At 43.4% G+C, this 18,496-nt stretch overlaps 1 protein-coding gene across 1 annotated transcript in view; it reads right to left on the reverse strand.

Moving 5' to 3' along the window:
- PRR5L (proline rich 5 like) overlaps window positions 1-17,072 on the reverse strand; it is an 81,770-nt gene extending 64,698 nt beyond the window's left edge. Inside the window, exons 1-2 of the mRNA XM_081312643.1 lie at window positions 16,938-17,072; window positions 15,511-15,591 (exon numbers count right to left, since the gene is read on the reverse strand). The gene's annotated coding sequence lies outside the window, so the exon portion shown is untranslated. The remainder of the gene's footprint in view (window positions 1-15,510; window positions 15,592-16,937) is intronic.
- Window positions 17,073-18,496: the final 1,424 nt, after the last annotated feature.

Here is an 18,496-nt window from a genome sequence, read left to right on the forward strand (position 1 = left end):
TAAAATAACCTAATATTTTTTAAAGACAAGTTAAATGTAAAAAAAGTTCTTTCATCTGCATATTAGCTAGAAACTTTTTTAAAGTCATTCGCACAAAAATGCCCCAAATCAAGATATTCTCAACACTCACCTATAAAGGAATGGGAATGCCGCTCACTTCTTTCATGGTATGCTGAGAAGAAAACCTTGGACCCTTGAGGAATCTGACCCAATTTTGGCAAGACATTCAGTCGCAGGAGAGAAGAAGCAAAAGGAGGAAGTTCCTCTTTTCCACAACTCCTCCCACTTCAGTAACCCACCAGAAGCAGGATGTCTGCTAGCAGCCACAAGGAGAAGAACATTTCAATTGGCTGGACTTCCAGACAAGGAGAATGCTACAAGAGGCACCCATAAACTCAGCATCCTGTGACCCTGGATAGGCTTATGATATTCAAGGAATAAATTATATCAACAGAAAAGGAAGCTGCATTGGAAAGGGCAAAAGACAAAGTCAACAATCATTGCTTGAAAGCAAATGGGTTTCTTCCCTCCCACAGGAGAGGCAACCAGGCAACAGGTAAAGTTTTTTCTATCGTATCTTTGTACAGCAAGGAGTTTCACCTGTTCATGTGTATAAAAGGTACACTCAAGGATAATTGAGGAAATCTGGTCTTTACTGCTGCTAACCAGGGCACTCAACTAGCAAGTTCATAGAGAGGAAGGCTGTGTTAAATAACAGTATAGCAGAATTGGAAGAGTCTTTTGAGGTCATTTAATCCAACCCTCTGCTCAAGCAATGATGAACCACCCACAACTTCTGAAGGCAAGCCATTTCACTTGTTTTGTTAGGAAATTTCTCCTTAGTTCTAGTTTGCTTCTCTTCTTGATGAGTTTCTACCCATTGCTTCTTGTCTTGCCTTCTAGTGCTTTGGAAAAATTGATTGACCCTCTCTTCTTTCTGGCAGCCCCTCAAACACTGGAACACTGCTATCATGTCACCCCTAGTCCTTTTCATTAAACCAGACATACCCAATTCCTGCAACCATTCTTCCTATTTTAGCTTCTAGCTCCATAATCATCTTTGTTGCTTTCTAGGATCTCAACATCTTTTATTATATTTTGGAGACCAAAACTGGATGCAGTATTCCAAGTGTGGTCTCACCAAAGCATTATAAGGTGGTATTAACACTTCACATGATCTTGATTCTATCCGTCTATCCTTAATGCAGCCTAGGATTGCATTGGTTTTTGGCAACTGCAGTACCTGCTGGTTCATATTTAAGTGATTCTCCACTAGGACCCCAAGATTCTGCTAGTAGGTTTCACCTCAGCCAGGTTTCATCTATTCTCTATCTGTACATTTGGTTTTTATTGCCTAAGTATAAAACCTTGCTTTTCTCTCCACTGAATTTCATTTTGTTAGAAAGGGCCTAGTTTTGAAGTCTGTTGAGATCCTTCTGGATCTTCTGCCAACTTAGTGTTCTCAAATTTAAGAGTGCTCCTTCTATTCCCTTATCTATATCATTTATGAAGATCCTACCAGCAGCTGGAAATATGTCTGATATTTATATCAAGAACTATGGAAGTTTAGTCCAAACCTTGGCTGTTTTTATATATATACATATATACCGTATATACTTGAGTATAAGCCGAATTTTTCAGCCCACTTTTTGGGCTGAAAAATTCCACTTCGGCTTATACTCCAGTCAACAAAAAAACTTACCGAGGACTTGTGCGCGGCCGAGGCTTTGGTGCTTCCGGGATCGCCCGCACCTCTCCCAAGCCACCGCCGTCCGAGACCTGCCGAAGTTTGGGGAGGTTTGGGGAGGTGCGCGCGCACCTCCCCAAACTCCGCGCCTTGCCTGCCTGCTTCTTTCCGCAGCGGAAAGAAGCAGGCAGGCAGGGCGCGGAGGAACGGAGACTTGCCGACGTTTGGGGAGGTTTGGGCGCCTCCCCAAACCTCGGCAGGTCTCCGTTCCTCCGCGCAGACCTGCCGACCTTTGGGGAGGTTTGGGCGCCTCCCCAAACCTCGGCAGGTCTCCGTTCCTCCTGCCGACCTTTGGGGAGGTTTGGGCGCCTCCCCAAACCTCCCCAAACCTCGGCAGGTCTCCGTTCCTCCTGCCGACCTTTGGGGAGGTTTGGGCGCCTCCCCAAACCTCCCCAAACCTCGGCAGGTCTCCGTTCCTCCTGCCGACCTTTGGGGAGGTTTGGGCGCCTCCCCAAACCTCGGCAGGTCTCCGTTCCTCCGCGCAGACCTGCCGACGTTTGGGGAGGTTTGGGCGCCTCCCCAAACCTCCCCAAACCTCGGCAGGTCTCCGTTCCTCCGCGCAGACCTGCCGACCTTTGGGGAGGTTTGGGCGCCTCCCCAAACGTCCCCAAACCTCGGCAGGTCTCCGTTCCTGTTTGGGGAGGTTTGGGCGCCTCCCCAAACCTCCCCAAACCTCGGCAGGTCTCCGTTCCTCCGCGCAGACCTGCCGACCTTTGGGGAGGTTTGGGCGCCTCCCCAAACGTCCCCAAACCTCAGCAGGTCTCCGTTCCTGTTTGGGGAGGTTTGGGCGCCTCCCCAAACCTCCCCAAACCTCGGCAGGTCTCCGTTCTTCCTGCCGACCTTTGGGGAGGTTTGGGCGCCTCCCCAAACCTCCCCAAACGTCGGCAGGTCTGCGCGGAGGAACGGAGACCTGCCGAGGTTTGGGGAGGTTTGGGGAGGCGCCCAAACCTCCCCAAACAGGAACGGAGACCTGCCGAGGTTTGGGGAGGTTTGGGGAGGCGCCCAAACCTCCCCAAAGGTCGGCAGGTCTGCGCGGAGGAACGGAGACCTGCCGAGGTTTGGGGAGGCGCCCAAACCTCCCCAAAGGTCGGCAGGTCTGCGCGGAGGAACGGAGACCTGCCGAGGTTTGGGGAGGCGCCCAAACCTCCCCAAAGGTCGGCAGGAAGAACGGAGACCTGCCGAGGTTTGGGGAGGTTTGGGGAGGCGCCCAAACCTCCCCAAAGGTCGGCAGGAGGAACGGAGACCTGCCGAGGTTTGGGGAGGCGCCCAAACCTCCCCAAAGGTCGGCAGGAAGAACGGAGACCTGCCGAGGTTTGGGGAGGTTTGGGGAGGCGCCCAAACCTCCCCAAAGGTCGGCAGGTCTGCGCGGAGGAACGGAGACCTGCCGAGGTTTGGGGAGGCGCCCAAACCTCCCCAAAGGTCGGCAGGAGGAACGGAGACCTGCCGAGGTTTGGGGAGGTTTGGGGAGGCGCCCAAACCTCCCCAAAGGTCGGCAGGAGGAACGGAGACCTGCCGAGGTTTGGGGAGGCGCCCAAACCTCCCCAAAGGTCGGCAGGAGGAACGGAGACCTGCCGAGGTTTGGGGAGGTTTGGGGAGGCGCCCAAACCTCCCCAAAGGTCGGCAGGAGGAACGGAGACCTGCCGAGGTTTGGGGAGGTTTGGGGAGGCGCCCAAACCTCCCCAAAGGTCGGCAGGAGGAACGGAGACCTGCCGAGGTTTGGGGAGGTTTGGGGAGGCGCCCAAACCTCCCCAAAGGTCGGCAGGTCTGCGCGGAGGAACGGAGACCTGCAGAGGTTTGGGGAGGTTTGGGGAAGCGCCCAAACCTCCCCAAAGGTCGGCAGGAGGAACGGAGACCTGCCGAGGTTTGGGGAGGTTTGGGGAGGCGCCCAAACCTCCCCAAAGGTCGGCAGGAGGAACGGAGACCTGCCGAGGTTTGGGGAGGCGCCCAAACCTCCCCAAAGGTCGGCAGGTCTGCGCGGAGGAACGGAGACCTGCCGAGGTTTGGGGAGGTTTGGGGAGGCGCCCAAACCTCCCCAAAGGTCGGCAGGAGGAACGGAGACCTGCCGAGGTTTGGGGAGGTTTGGGGAGGCGCCCAAACCTCCCCAAAGGTCGGCAGGAGGAACGGAGACCTGCCGAGGTTTGGGGAGGCGCCCAAACCTCCCCAAAGGTCGGCAGGAGGAACGGAGACCTGCCGAGGTTTGGGGAGGCGCCCAAACCTCCCCAAAGGTCGGCAGGAGGAACGGAGACCTGCCGAGGTTTGGGGAGGTTTGGGGAGGCGCCCAAACCTCCCCAAAGGTCGGCAGGAGGAACGGAGACCTGCCGAGGTTTGGGGAGGCGCCCAAACCTCCCCAAAGGTCGGCAGGTCTGCGCGGAGGAACGGAGACCTGCAGAGGTTTGGGGAGGCGCCCAAACCTCCCCAAAGGTCGGCAGGAGGAACGGAGACCTGCCGAGGTTTGGGGAGGCGCCCAAACCTCCCCAAAGGTCGGCAGGAGGAACGGAGACCTGCCGAGGTTTGGGGAGGTTTGGGGAGGCGCCCAAACCTCCCCAAAGGTCGGCAGGAGGAACAGAGACCTGCCGACGTTTGGGGAGGCGCCCAAACCTCCCCAAAGGTCGGCAGGAGGAACGGAGACCTGCCAACGAGCCGCAGCCACACAGGGTATTCCTGTGTATTCAGGCTTGCAAAATGGCGGATCGAGCCTCTGCTGGCGGCAGAGGCTTGCAGAACGGCGGATCGGCTTATACTCGAGTCAATAACTTTTTTCAGTTTTTGGGGGTGAAATTGGGGGTCTCGGCTTATACTCGAGTTGGCTTATACTCAAGTATATACGGTAGATTGTTTTTATTTTGTTCCTTTTAGCACATTCTTATAATTCTTTTTTTTTACTTTAAAAAATCAGGAAGAGAGCATTATACCTTTAAATGAAAATGCTAAACATGTCTAAATTTATATGTTACCCACATCAGTTAAATAGATAAAAATACAGGGATCATGCCATGCTTGATTTGATATACTGTAAAAAGGGTTTGGAGTGACAGAGAACCAGCAGTTAATCATGACTTTCCTTCCTATGTAATAAAAGAGAACACAGCTATTAGTTAATCAGAGCTCATCTTTCAGCAAATATGGACAGCTTTGTCCTATTGCTCATTAGGACAACCTCTCCCCCCCCACACACACACACATTCACATCTTTAATATTTGAAGATTCCAGCTGTCTGTCAGGATCTCTTTTGAAGCAATATCACTTTCTTGCCACAGGAAGATAACTAGAATTGTGGGAAAAGGTGAGAGAGGTGTTCCCTTAAATCAGGGGTGTCAAACTCAATTTCATTGAGGGCCGCATCAGCATTGCGGTTGCCCTCAGGGGGCCGGGGTGGGTATGGCCAGGGTGGGCGTGGCCTACTGGGTGGGCATGGCTAGAGTGTGTATGGCCTACTCAGCGGGCGTGGCCAGGTCTACATCGTTTGCATCAAGGGTGCCTATAGGGGCCTGGGCAGGAGTGGGACAGATCTGAGGGTCTGTGGCAGAAGGAGGGTCTCTGGGCCAGGGCCAAGGCAGTGGGGGCCGTTCCCTCACTGTTTCCAGGATGGCTTCGCGGGCCACATAAAACCACTTTGCGGGCCGGATCCGGCCCCCGGGCCTTGTGTTTGACATGTCTGCCTTAAATGGTTCTGCAAACTATCTCATGAAAGATAATTTTGTGATTCACTTCTGTAAAAAGGTACTTGTTGCTAATAAACAGAGATTCCTTCCTCTAGAACAGGGGTGTCAAACTGCCAGCCCGTGGGCCAGATGCATCATAGCAATGCCTAGTGCCCACCCCATTGCCGGCAATAGCAAAAAAGTTGACACGCCGTGTGATGTTGCAAGTTTGATACCCCTGCTCTAGAAGAAGCCAGGGCCAAGTATCATGGTAAGTGAGTTGGAATGGTGGTAAGACCAAAGTTCAACCCTTTTTTGCTCACAAGCATACATAACTACAACTGAGGGACAAAATTTTCACCCTGTTTCATTGGTATTAAAGGTTTATTTTCAGTTGCTTAGACTGAGTCAAAAAACAAAAAGGTCTATACAAAATGAAACTAGAGGAATGTATCTGTTTATCTCAACAGATTTGTTTTCCACACAGCTTTTCAGCCTTTCTGAGGTAATTGGTTTTAATCCTGAATTTATTTAAACCATGCGCTTATGCAATTTATTTTCACTTAACTACTTAGCATGTAACCCATTTTAAGGTTCATATCCTTCCGTGTATTTTAAATTTTCACAGTCAATTCCCGCATGAAATGTAAAATAGTAGAAATTCTACTGCTTCCTTTAATGAAGTGAAAACCTCACTGCTCTGTTTGTGATAGTTTTTTTGTACTTAAATAAATACATAATAAGAGATATAGCTTTATACTGTTTTAGAGTGACATATAAAATTTCCTCAACAACCCAACTGACCCTTTTTCTGCTTACCCCATACTGTCCTATTTGAAAAAAATCTGGACTCATCATAAATCACATTCTTGGTAATACTGCCTTTCAATCACTTATAAAATAAATTCTTCCTCCTCTTCTATTAATTAAAAGATGTTTAGTTTATCCCAGTCTTATGTCTTTGCGTCAAGAATCACATACACTATGTTGCATATGTACAAACACATACAATAAAGCTACTCACAATAAGCAAAGTAAAACGCAGGAAAATATTTTTGGTAGAATCTGGAATTCGATCCCACTGATGTATCCATTATACAGTTATGAATGTATATGCATGCACAAATGTATATGTAATATATATACATCTCCCTAAATCTGCTCTTCATTGGTTTATTCATGCATTATCAGCTTACACAACTGAACGAACATAGCACAGATATATGAAAATGTGATTTTGGGCTCTCTTATGGCCATAAACTGTTAAGCAAATGATGATTCCAGAGTTATCCATCAAAGTAATGGCAAATAATTACCAAAGGGGCAAAAAGGAACTTTTTGTTAAAAAGCTGCAGGTAGGATTTGTTTTCTGTCTGTAAATCTGCACTTTTCCCAATCAGATTTCTTAAGATAACAGTTTGTGGGGGATAAGAAACAGTTTAATTAAACCAGCACGAATGTCTAATTCCTACATGGCAATTAACGTGCTATGACTGTCCAAGATTTGTTTTGCTATGGTCCTTGAAAAGATGCCACTGTTCAGAAATAAGGAGGGGAGATAGTTAGGGAGTAGCCTTCCATATTGCCACCTTTCCATCCATCAGTCCCTTAAAAACCAGGGTGAAGCTGACCTGAAAAGTGAATAGCATTGGCTGCATTGGCTTCCGGTTGCCCTCCGGGTGAGATTCAAGGTGCTGGTGATGACCTATAAAGCCCTAAATGACTTGGGTCCGGACTATCTAAAGGAACACCTGCTGCTGGCATCAACTTCCCATCATCTTGTGCGCTCCCATAGGGAAGGCCTCCTTAGGGTGCCGCCGGTCAGGGAATGCTGGCGGGTGATTCCCAGAGGGAGGGCATTCTCTGTGGGTGCGCCTGCCCTTTGGAATGATTTAGCTGTGGAACTCCGGACTGCCCCCAACCTGCGCTCGTTTCGCCGGGACCTGAAAACCTGGCTTTTCGATCTATCTGGCCTGGACTGGGGGGGGGGGTTTAGTTTTAAGTTTTAACATTGTTTTATTGTTGGGCTATTATTAATTTAATTCTTTTTAATTCTATTTTTATCTTAATTTATATTGTCTTTTAAATATTGCCCTGTAAACCGCCCTGAGTCCTTCGGGAATAAGGCGGTATAGAAATAAATAAATAAATAAATAAATAAATAAATAAATAAATAAATAAATAAATAAATAAATAAATAAATAGCAGAAAAGTGTAGGAAACAGCTTAAGTCTATTAATAGTCTCCTTTCAAATTGACCAATAAAAACAAAGTTACTCTTTGAGTGTTCCACTTCAAGCAAAGTCCCATTCCACCATCCACCCCATAAAAAGAACAAGATAAATTTTAGTACCAACACCACCACATTCACGGTTTAAGTAAATATTGCATTTATTATTCTGTTTATTTGCAGTTCTGCGGTATCTTTTTGAAATGCAGGCAGCAGGATGGTATTCCAGGTATGTTTGCCACATAGCTTTTTATGGTTATTATGAAATAAAATGATTTTTTTTAAAAAAATATCTCCAATTGTAATTTTGCTTTTTTCACAGGTCAGATTCCAGACTTATTACAATCCCAAGGTCCTGAGTGCTCAGATTTCATCAATATACATGTGAAATATATGTCCAGGGCTAACTTATAATATGATTTAAAGTTACATTTTTTAATTGAAATGAAAAGCTATTAACTCAAACTCTCTCTCCTCTGCCTTCTCTCTTTTTCTGTGTGAAATACAAGAAACTGTCTTTAGCACACAAACATACAGTACACTATATGCACAAAATGTAATATGAATTATAGCCATAATATTTTGACTTCACAAGACTCCATTAGGATGATTACAAGTCCCATAAGATTATCCTTTTGCGTTAGGTATAACAAATCAAGAAATCTTCAATTAGCTAAAGTTTCTTATTTAATCAAGAAAGGCTATTTTAATGCAGTCGCAAGTTACTTTAGTATCCTCACTTATTTTGAAGCTGTGAACCATAATTTTCAGACATATTGCTCACTGGGGCTACAATTTCCAAAATTTCTAGTCACAATAGGCAATCACTGTTTTGTGGTATTGTAAAATTAAACCTAAAGTCAAGTAAAATTTGCACATAAGGAATAAGCCTTTATAAAAAAAAAGAAATCAAACATGGATTTTCAAGATTAGTATCTGCTCTGCCAGATGACTGGAGGGGAGGGAAATGGGCATAATCTAATTTGGCTTTGTGCATTTACAGCACTTTCACTGAAAAAATCCATGTACTGCAAAAGTAACCGTTATTTTTTATAAACCTTTTAAGAACTATTTGATGGACCAAATATAAATTGAATATACATATACAAGAAAAAGTATCACTAGCTAACTTCTCTAAATAAAATCTCTGCTAGAGGTATAGCACATGAATAAGTTATAAAGCTGAATGAATACTGAAGTCTCTTACTTTTACTATTCTTATTTCTTTAACGTGATTTAGTTGACAGAAAAAGTGGGCAACTACAGTAAACTCTGATTTTAAAAAAGTAGTTGCAGGTAAAAAAAGCATGAAAGTAATGCAAATGATGCCAACTGTTATTTGTATCAATTTACCTTTGCATAATTATGACATTGCACAAAAACCATAATTTGCATGTGACATTATGCAAATAATACTGCAAAACTATGATCTGTTGCATGTAAAATCCACTGAGCAAAATTCCACTAAAAGAAGTTGCACAATTGTATTTATACAGCTCCATTTTCATCACATCACTTCATGTGAAAAAAACCTAAGGAAAAAAAAAACTCCGGTAGGCAGATGACTGTGGTTCACCAATATTCCAGTTCCTAACTTACTAATATTTTCCTACTATTATTATGATTAAATATTGTTTAATTAGTAAGCTAGATTTCAAAATGATATTAACTGATGCACAGAAGTTCATAAAATTAATTCAGGAATGATAGATTAGACGAAGGGTTATCAAATCCTGGATGCTATTAAGATAAAAACAATAATTACTGTAGAACTCCAGTATAATTGATTAACTTGCCATATGACTCTTGATTAATTTCAGTGCAAGTACGCACTGCAGTCACAGCTGAAACATGTTCAATAGCTTCAGTAAATCTGCTTTAGAAAAACCAGGAACAGATTACGCTTTTTGTCAATACTCTCAATGTATTTTTTCCCCTCATCCTACCTTTAACAAATAACCCAAACTAGTAAACTGAAAAAGTTAGTATCTTTAGATCAGTTTATTTCAAAAGAAAAAAAGGTCAGGTTTCTTATCGCGGGAAACACTTAGTACACCTACTGCATCGAAGAGCTTTGTTGACATTAAAATTCAGGCTCAAACCCTCTGTAGCTCTAAGGCAAGTAACGTTTTTGAATGTGAAAAACTTCATTCTACATAGCATGTAAAATGTTCACAATCCTGCAGTAGCAGTGGCTGAGAGGATTTTTTGAGAGAGTGATACTCTCTGTGCAGGAAAAAGAAATCAATAAAGCAGAGCATGGGTTAATTTAGGAGAGTTTCAGCCTAGCCTCCTGCTCATTGATTTGTTAAATTGCTATCTTTTTGTTGTATTTGTTAGGAGCATTATCCATCCACTACAGTTTGATACATGTACCGTTTAGGAGTGCAGCACAGTATATGGAGCAGTTATTAATTGAAGGTAGTATAGTTGATACATTTCCATCAGAGGTATTACCAAAAAAAGGAACTGCTTATACGTACATGCTTGTGAGAAGCAAAACTAAGTCTCTCCAAGTACAGCATGTTCTAATGAAGTAGTTGGAAGTTGTTGAAGATACTAGAATTCATATTATTTTGAAAGAATGAAATAATTTGATCCAGGTCTTATCTTTGAATACGCCTGATGAAGGCTTTCAACATGGTGTTTCAGAGATTTTAGCTCAGATAGACTGACTTATTTACATGGGATGGTTTTTCAACTTCCTAGTGTAGCCTTTAAACCTTAAACCTACAATTCCCCTGGCGGTCTCCCATTCAAATACTAACCAGTCTTAACTTGCTTAGCTTCCAATCACAGAGTACACATAGGCACCAGCAACTTTGAGGTAGTTGCTTACTACTGGTTAAAAACATTTTTCTCGCATCAAGGGATCACTTCAAGGCCAGCCTATTGCTGAAGCCAATTGCAGATCAAGGTGATCCAGCAGGAAAGTAATGTTAATGCTGAGAAAACGAAACAAGCCACCCTCTATGGGAACACTTTATGTTGTACAGCGGGAGCCCATATTTGTGTCATCATTTTTGCTTTGCCTGCTAGAGAGATCAGAGCCTCCTCAATAGGCAACCTGTGTGTGTGTGTGTGTGTGTGTGTGTGTGTGTTAGGAGAATATTGACCTTATGGAACAACTTAAATAACATCACTATTCCTATTCCTAAGTCAGTCTACCTACCTCTCTCCCCTAAAGCCAAGCACCAAAGCAAGGTTGCTGCAGCTGAGGGAGCAAGAAGCAAAAAGGATTATTTTACTTTTCTGCATCTGCCTCTCCCAAAAAACCAACTGTGAATTATTTACCTTCCTTGTTCCTTTGCTGCAACTTTTCTTACCTTCATGTATACTAGAGAATGCCATTATCAGCAGCATCAGCCCTTGACCATGTGGACCAAGTACAGATCTTTCCAAGAGCAAAGGATGGAGTTAAAGAAAGTATAATAAAGGGGGAAAGACCAGGGATCAATGCTGGACCAGGGAAGATGGAGGATCAATGTTGGGCCAGGGAAAGGAGGATGAGAAGGATGAGAATAATCCCTACTCCTAGCTGCCATAATATAATAAGCATAGTAACCTCCATCCTTCTGTAAGGTCAGGAATCTTACAAACCTGGTTCCCATGGGTAAAACAAGTATGGTGATAGCAATTTTGAAAATGACACACAGTACTTTCCTCTGATCTCAATGATGGGAAGAAACAAGGAAACATTCTTAAGGGCTTTGTGGATGAGCCTGGCATTGGCCATTTTTATGCACAGAGTAAAGATATCCCGTGTGACCCTAGTGATACAGTTCCATCCTGCTTGATTGCTAATTTAAAAATCCCTTAGATGGAAATGTTATCCTTACTTTTGGATATTAATAATGATTAGCAAGTCATCTGGATCACTCACTGGCAAGTCAAATTTCCAACCATCACATGTTTTTTAAATTTAAATGTTAGTAATTCACCAATTTTATTTTTTTAAAAACTAGTGAATTACTAGTATTATTTGAAATATATACATAAATACAAATTAAACATAGACATGCTGATGAAGAACTACATTTGCAAGGCAATTCACATTTGGGACTTTTGCTGAAAATTTAGCTAAGGTTAACTTTAGATACAGACTTTAACTTTACACTGATCTCCCAAGTGAAAAATTGCAAGCTTTATATAGCATGATTATATTTATCCTAACAAAAAAAAGGGTTTCCCCATTCCTAATCGCTACTATAAACTAAAGGAAAGGATATCTTAAATTTGTTAGGAACAGGGCAGATGGTATAAATTGATGCACCATCCCTAATGAAAGCTATGGTTACCTTCTAAAGTTAGTCTAAAGACTAGCTTTAGAAGAGCTTTGGAAAACCCATTTACCACTTTAGTAAACTCTTGTTAATGCTTTAATGCAAAGGTCCCCAACCTTTTGGGTACCAGGGACCAGTTCTGTGGAGAGAGGTTTTTCTGCGGACCGGAAGGTACGTTGTTTTGTGTGCAGATGGGGCATTGCTTGTTTGTGCAGACCAGTTGCTGGCATGCCATGGACCGGTAGTGGTCCATGGACCAGGGGTTGGGGACCCCTGCTTTAATGGGGCTTTGCTTGATTTTCTTTTCTTCCCTAACTGCTCTTCCTTTCACCTCATAGTCATCTAGTTTGGTTTCCCCTTTGTTTCTTTCCTTCCTTTCTAAATGCACTGAAAAAAGTGCTTCAGTTTCATTTATAGTGACACACGGAAATACAATATATAGCCAATAATGACAGGATCAAGGAAGTTAAATATGGGGACCAGGTGCCAGTCACTTTGTACTTTAGAGATTAGAGATTAAAACTTTGAACTAGACCTGGATATAATTTGCCAAAGTGGTACTATTTTAGAGTAATAATATTTTCATCCAATTTTAGAGACATTGTTCTGTACAGCAAATTCTAATAATTCACCCTAGAAGTTAACTCGCATAAGCTATTTCTACAGAAGCAGTTCCTGTATCAATCTGATGTGATATAAGACACTCCATTAAGGTTACCTCTGCCTCTATATGCAGTGCTTTTTTTCAAAAAAAAAAAAAAAAGGTGCCGGAACTCAGCGGTGCTGTCACTGGGAGCGATGCCGGTGTCTTGCTACGGTGTTGCCGCCCGCCCTTTGCACCCCCACCCCTGCGGCTCAAGCCACATGCCACAGGGATTCCCCTCCCCACAGCTGCCGTGGGGATTCCCCTCCCCGCAGTTGCCATGCCCCACGCTGAGCCCCCACCCGGAGCTGCTCCGAACCCCAACCCAGAGCTGTGTTCCTCGTGGCAGTGGTCTCCAGTGCCAAACAGCCTTTTTCCAACCACATCCAGAAAAAATTGTAACAAACATTGGAATTCTCAAGGCCATGTTTGGTATTTACCAGTAATCTCTGTGCTGTCACATCAGAACTATGTAATGCATATCGTGCTGCCACCATGTGGTTGTTTGGGGAAATTGCAACATTATGCTAATGTGGTCAGCCAATACCTCCCATTTTGTGACGTACTTCCTCCTCCTTCTTAACCCCGTACTTTCACCCCTCCCATTCTGGGACGTACTTCCTGCTTCTTGTTCCTCTGTGCTTCACCTCTCACCATAACATGCAGACACAGTAGGTACCATTACTGTCTTTTGACCTTGGAAATACTGGCCATTCATCATCTACCACATCTTGTTTTGCTGTAATCTTCTCTGCATGCAAATAAAGGTACTTCTGGATGATAAAAGGTACTTCCACGAGTTCTGCTATCTGGCAAAGGGTGTTAACAGTGATAGTATCCACTTATACAGGCCAGGCACAGGGGTCTTAGCAAGGGGATAAATCATTAAACAACAGTCAGTCAGAATAATCTGTTACTGGAAGGAAAAAGCAATCCCTGCTGCGTTACTGATTCCAGAGAAGCATTTGCATGTATGAAGGTATCCTTAGGGTGCCATAGTTATGGATGAGAAATATTGGTTGCAAAGTTGGCATTTCTGGATGTAATACAGATATTTTGGACTTATTTTTGTTTCTTTGCATGTTTGATATTTTTAAAAAGGCATATGTTACTGACTACACTTATGCACATATGTAACATCTTTTTCTAGGATACATGACCACTGCTTGTCCAGAATGTGAAAAGTGAAAGATTGTGACTAAACAAAATTTTAATTTACAGATAATACCACCAGAAATTATTTTAGCCTTTTAAATAAATGTCGTTATTGATGTTAAGCTCACCATGGAAAACATCATATATTATTATGTATATACTAGGTTAATTATTTAAAGACTGAAGTGCAACATAACTAGATTCTAAATAATCTATTTTTCAAAACACACAACAGTCCAAACAGTAAAAGTAAAGTCCAAATTAAGAATATTTCATTCTTAAGAATTGTTTAATTTAAAGTGGTTTAGTTGTAATAGATGGTTATAGATTCAAAATAGTTTTCAAGAGTGCACAAAAGATACTATTTTTTTAGCATCAGCTAAATTAGACATATTACATTGAGAAAAATGTTTCTCATTTCTTTCCTGTTACCTTGATTGATTTCATTGCAGAGATGTTAACGTAGGAAATAGATCATTTTGTTATCTAATTTTACCTTCCAGAAGACAGAAGCAGATGAAAAATGTGAGGTTCTTTCCTGTTGGCTTTTTTGAATTAGCTGTTTTAGATTCTAAAAGTTTAGTTCCTAAAGAAGTAACCTTGTAAATAATTTTAACGTCCTCCTCTAGTGCAGGGTAGGCAACCTTGGCTCTTTTATGACTCAAGGACTTCAACTCCCAGAATTCCTGAGCTAGCATGGCTCAGCTTGGAAACCTCTCTCTTTCCCCTCAGCGTGGCTGGCTCAGGATTTCTGGGAGTTGAAGTCCACGAGTCATAAAAAAGAGCCAAGATTGCCTACTCCTAAAGCCAATAGGGGGAGCTTTTTTTTGCAAAAAAAGGTGCTGGAATGCCATTCTGAGTGTTCTATGAGAAAAAAAGCCCTGTCTGTATGGCAAAACTTGATAGATCCAAGAACTACCAACGGATCCTTAAACTACCAATCTGATGTTCTTAAACTACTGCAATCTCTTCCAGGATAGGTGACCATTGCCTAATTAGTTTTCTGATCTATTTTGTTTTGATTAAATCTAACTTTATTGGCTTTCGTCCAATATTAATCAAGAACTGATTCAGAGCATCCACACTCTCACTTGATTTTAGTTTAAAAAAGTAGTTAATTTATATTTATTTATATAATTTATTAAATCTGTTGGCTGTCCATACAGTGGTAAAATGACATTTTAGCCTGCACAGCTAGATAGCCAAATGATTCTAGGTGTTGAAAAGCGTAGAAAATAAAATAAAATTCTTAAACTCACAACACAGGTGGTTGAGACAGTTAATTCTATAATGTTTCACTGTTTCACCAATGATTTTATTAAAAAAAATGTTCAAGGCAGCAGCTAGTGACTGAAGGAGACAGGTATTCCTGATATAGAGCAGAATATCTAGTTGTAGACTTTTTTGCCCACAATATGTTATCTATAATGAAATAAAGCATAGCAGGTAAGTCAGAAAATACTACTTTTGATGCATTTCCCCCCCCCAAAAAAAATGAGGGTTTCAAGTTGCCTTTCCAGTGACCTTAGTGTAAGTGAGACCATCAGACATCCCTGCCCTCAAGACTTTAATTACTTGCATTAATTTAACTGTGGGCATTTTACCAGCTTTTGCATGATTTATCCATCATTACCACCATTAACTTTTATATTTGTATTATTTTAACTCTAACTACTGGTGGTTTTGTTTACTGGCATCTTATGTGGACATTTTAATTGTTATGCGTGTTTTGTAAATTTCCATGATTTGGCCCCTGTTGATTTGGTGGAGTAGAACAAGTAAATAAAAATGAGCAGCAGCTCCTACTCACACTAGACCAGGCTTGTCGTACAGATCCACCTTCCTTCAACCCGAAAAGGTCTTGCTAAAGAGGACAGTCCTGACACCTTTCCTAAAAAGGGAAAAGGAACATATTTAATACAGATATGCTTGCCCTGCCTAATCTACGACACTGGTTAATTAGCACATAACAGATGGGAACAGCCGCCAAAGGGCTCTTACAAGTGATCAGATGTTGTTTTGTAATACACTTAGCTTCCCTGGTATACCTATGGTATGCAAACAGGTGTCTACTCCTGCATATAGCAATGGGGGAGCCTACCTGCCTTCCACCAGTCATTACTGTTTAACTATCCAGAACATAAAACCAATATGAAGGCAGTAGAGATGAACTAAATAGCTTTGCTCATTTTTTTAGCAGACCAAATTTCAGCTTTATGGTTCCCTTTCCTCCGAGTAGTTTCATGAGAACTCTCATCATTTTTATCCTCAAAGAAATCAAAGGAAAAGGGACTGGCCCAGAGTTGTTAAGAAGCTCCATGACCAAGGATGCTTTGAGTCTAGATCTCCCCAACTTCAGCTGAGCACCAATCCAGGGTGCACAAATGCTTGCCTACATGCTGGAAAAGCTTTACTGTATCTGCCAGTTCCTTCCTACAAATCCATCCAGGACGCTACAGAAGAATCATGCCAGCATATCTGACAACTGCTGGCAACCCCACTGTTGAAGAGACTGCAAGCCACTACTACGGTGGCATCAGAATACAGTCCAGCCAACTCACATTCTACTTGCTGTGACTTGCCACAATTCATCCCTCCAATTTGTCCCACTTGCCCATACAGATCAGTGACAGATTAAAAAGCACACTTTTGCTGGGTTGCGTATTTGGCTCTGCAGCATGAATCCAGCCATACGATAAAATGGGAAGGGGAAAAAAAACCTTCTGCATAGGTGCCAAAATGTTGTGCATCCAATTCTGCAGGGCCTCCCAGCACTTGACTTGCCTCTCAATAAACTGCATCTATTCTTATCAGAACATTATAGGGTGCCTGGATCTGTAGTAAATTGCTGGCTGAACAAAATTGAAACTTTCTGCACCACAAAATTACAGCACTGCCTATAAATACACTCCATAGTTGTTACCAACAAACAAAAATACACAAGAGACCGGCTCAAGCGTCAGTTTAGTCATTCGGGCCCTGGGAGTGTTGAGACAGGAGGGGAAATTTCATGAAACAAGGCAGAAATGAAAGAAATCGGAGAAGGCAAAGAAAAACCTGAGCCTCTTGTTATCCGGAGTGCAAAAGGATTGTTTCTATTTTTAAAAAAAAGGTATTCATTCTGTTAACGGAATAAAGGCGCTCAATTATCCTAGCCTTCCCAGCTCGGAGATGCCTTGGTTCATTAATTTAACCAAAAGCGTTTCATTCTTCCCTGGATCCTTCAGCCAAACTCACCCGGTCCCCGAGACGAGGATTTAAACGGGGGAAGCCAGCCAGATCTTTTTTTTTTCCACGCTAACCGCACGTCTTCAGTCTCTACATAGCCACAGCCGGTTACGCTCTTAATTAAACTCATTTAGCAATAAATGAAAAAAAGTGGGTGGGTGGGGGAAGGAAGGAATGACCTATCCGCCGTCTCCGCCTACTCGGCTTTCGGAAGTCAGCAGCACCTCCCGGAGGGGGAAAAAAATAGCTCAAAAGGAGCGTGTAAGTTGGCGAATCGCTCAGACGAATACTTGGAAAACAAGCAGGTTTAGTTCTGCTGTTGCGAGCCGGAGAGGGGAAAGTTGTAACGTGGAAGTAAGAATCATCCGCAGGGAGGCATCACTTCCGAGCAGACAGACACTCACGGGTCTGTCCTGGCCGCAGCCCAAACCTGCGCACCGGTCGTGGGGAGCGAGTCGCTGCCGCCTCCCTCCCTGTTTTTCTGAAGGCTGGACTCGGGAGGCGGCGGGAGCGGGAGTCGGTCTGCACAGAAAGACCCAGGAGCTGCCTCGCTGCTGGAGGCGGGCGAGGACCCAGCGCGTGTGTCGCGCCGCGCGAAAGCGTAAACAAGGCGCTGAGTGTGAAAGAAAAGTCTTTTTTTTCTCACTCACACGCGCGCGCGCGCGCACACACACACACACACACACACACACACAGAAACATCACCCCGTCCCGCCATCAAACATAAGGCAAATCCACGGCTCTTTCCACTTACTTTCTTCTTTCTCTCGTTCTGAAACTAACTGCGTCCCCCTTAATAAAAGATTCTTAGCGCATCCCAAGAGCTACTCGTATAGCGGGGGTGAGGGGTGGGGGTGGTAAAAAAAAAAAACCCAAAACGCACAACTTGTAAATTGTAAGCGTCTCTTCAGACGAACAGACGGCGAGATTCAGAATCCGTCTATAGTACAGCCGTTGCTGGGGAAACTGCAGCGGTTCCTAAATCTTACAACTGCCCCCAACTCCTCCTCCTCCTCCTCCCAGCTTTTAGGGGAAGTTCTCACCTTACTTCGCCGTGCCCTCAGTCGAAATCGGACGCGAGGAAAGTTTGCGCTTTACGCGCCGCCACCAATTTTATTGAAAAAGAGCTTAGAGCGCCGCTTTTGGAAGGATGGGAAATTAGAGATGACTGTGGAAGTTTTAATACCGGTAGGTAGCTGGTGGAGGAAGAAGGTCCTCCCGATATAGATTCACTACGGCACACGCCGTTCAGGCGAGAGAAAGGTTTGTTTTGCGTTTTGTTGATGGGTTTCTGCCCCGGATTCCATGATTTTACTGAGTCAGCAGCCTTGGAATCAGCCAAAATGAAAGAAAGGAAAACCAAGGAAATGTAGTAAGAGGATAAATGGTCATTTAGTGACCCTTCAAACTTGCAACGTCACTGGAAAAAGTGGCTTATGACCATTTTTCACTCTTAAGACCATCATGTGGTCAAAATTCAGACAGTTGGCAACTGACTCATATTTATGACTGTTGTAATGTCCCAGGATCATGTGATCCCCTTTTGCAACCAATAGAGAAATCAGATT

The sequence above is a fragment of the Vipera berus genome, assembly GCF_964194415.1.
Source record: "Vipera berus genome assembly, chromosome: 1".
Taxonomy (NCBI): Eukaryota; Metazoa; Chordata; class Lepidosauria; order Squamata; family Viperidae; genus Vipera; species Vipera berus.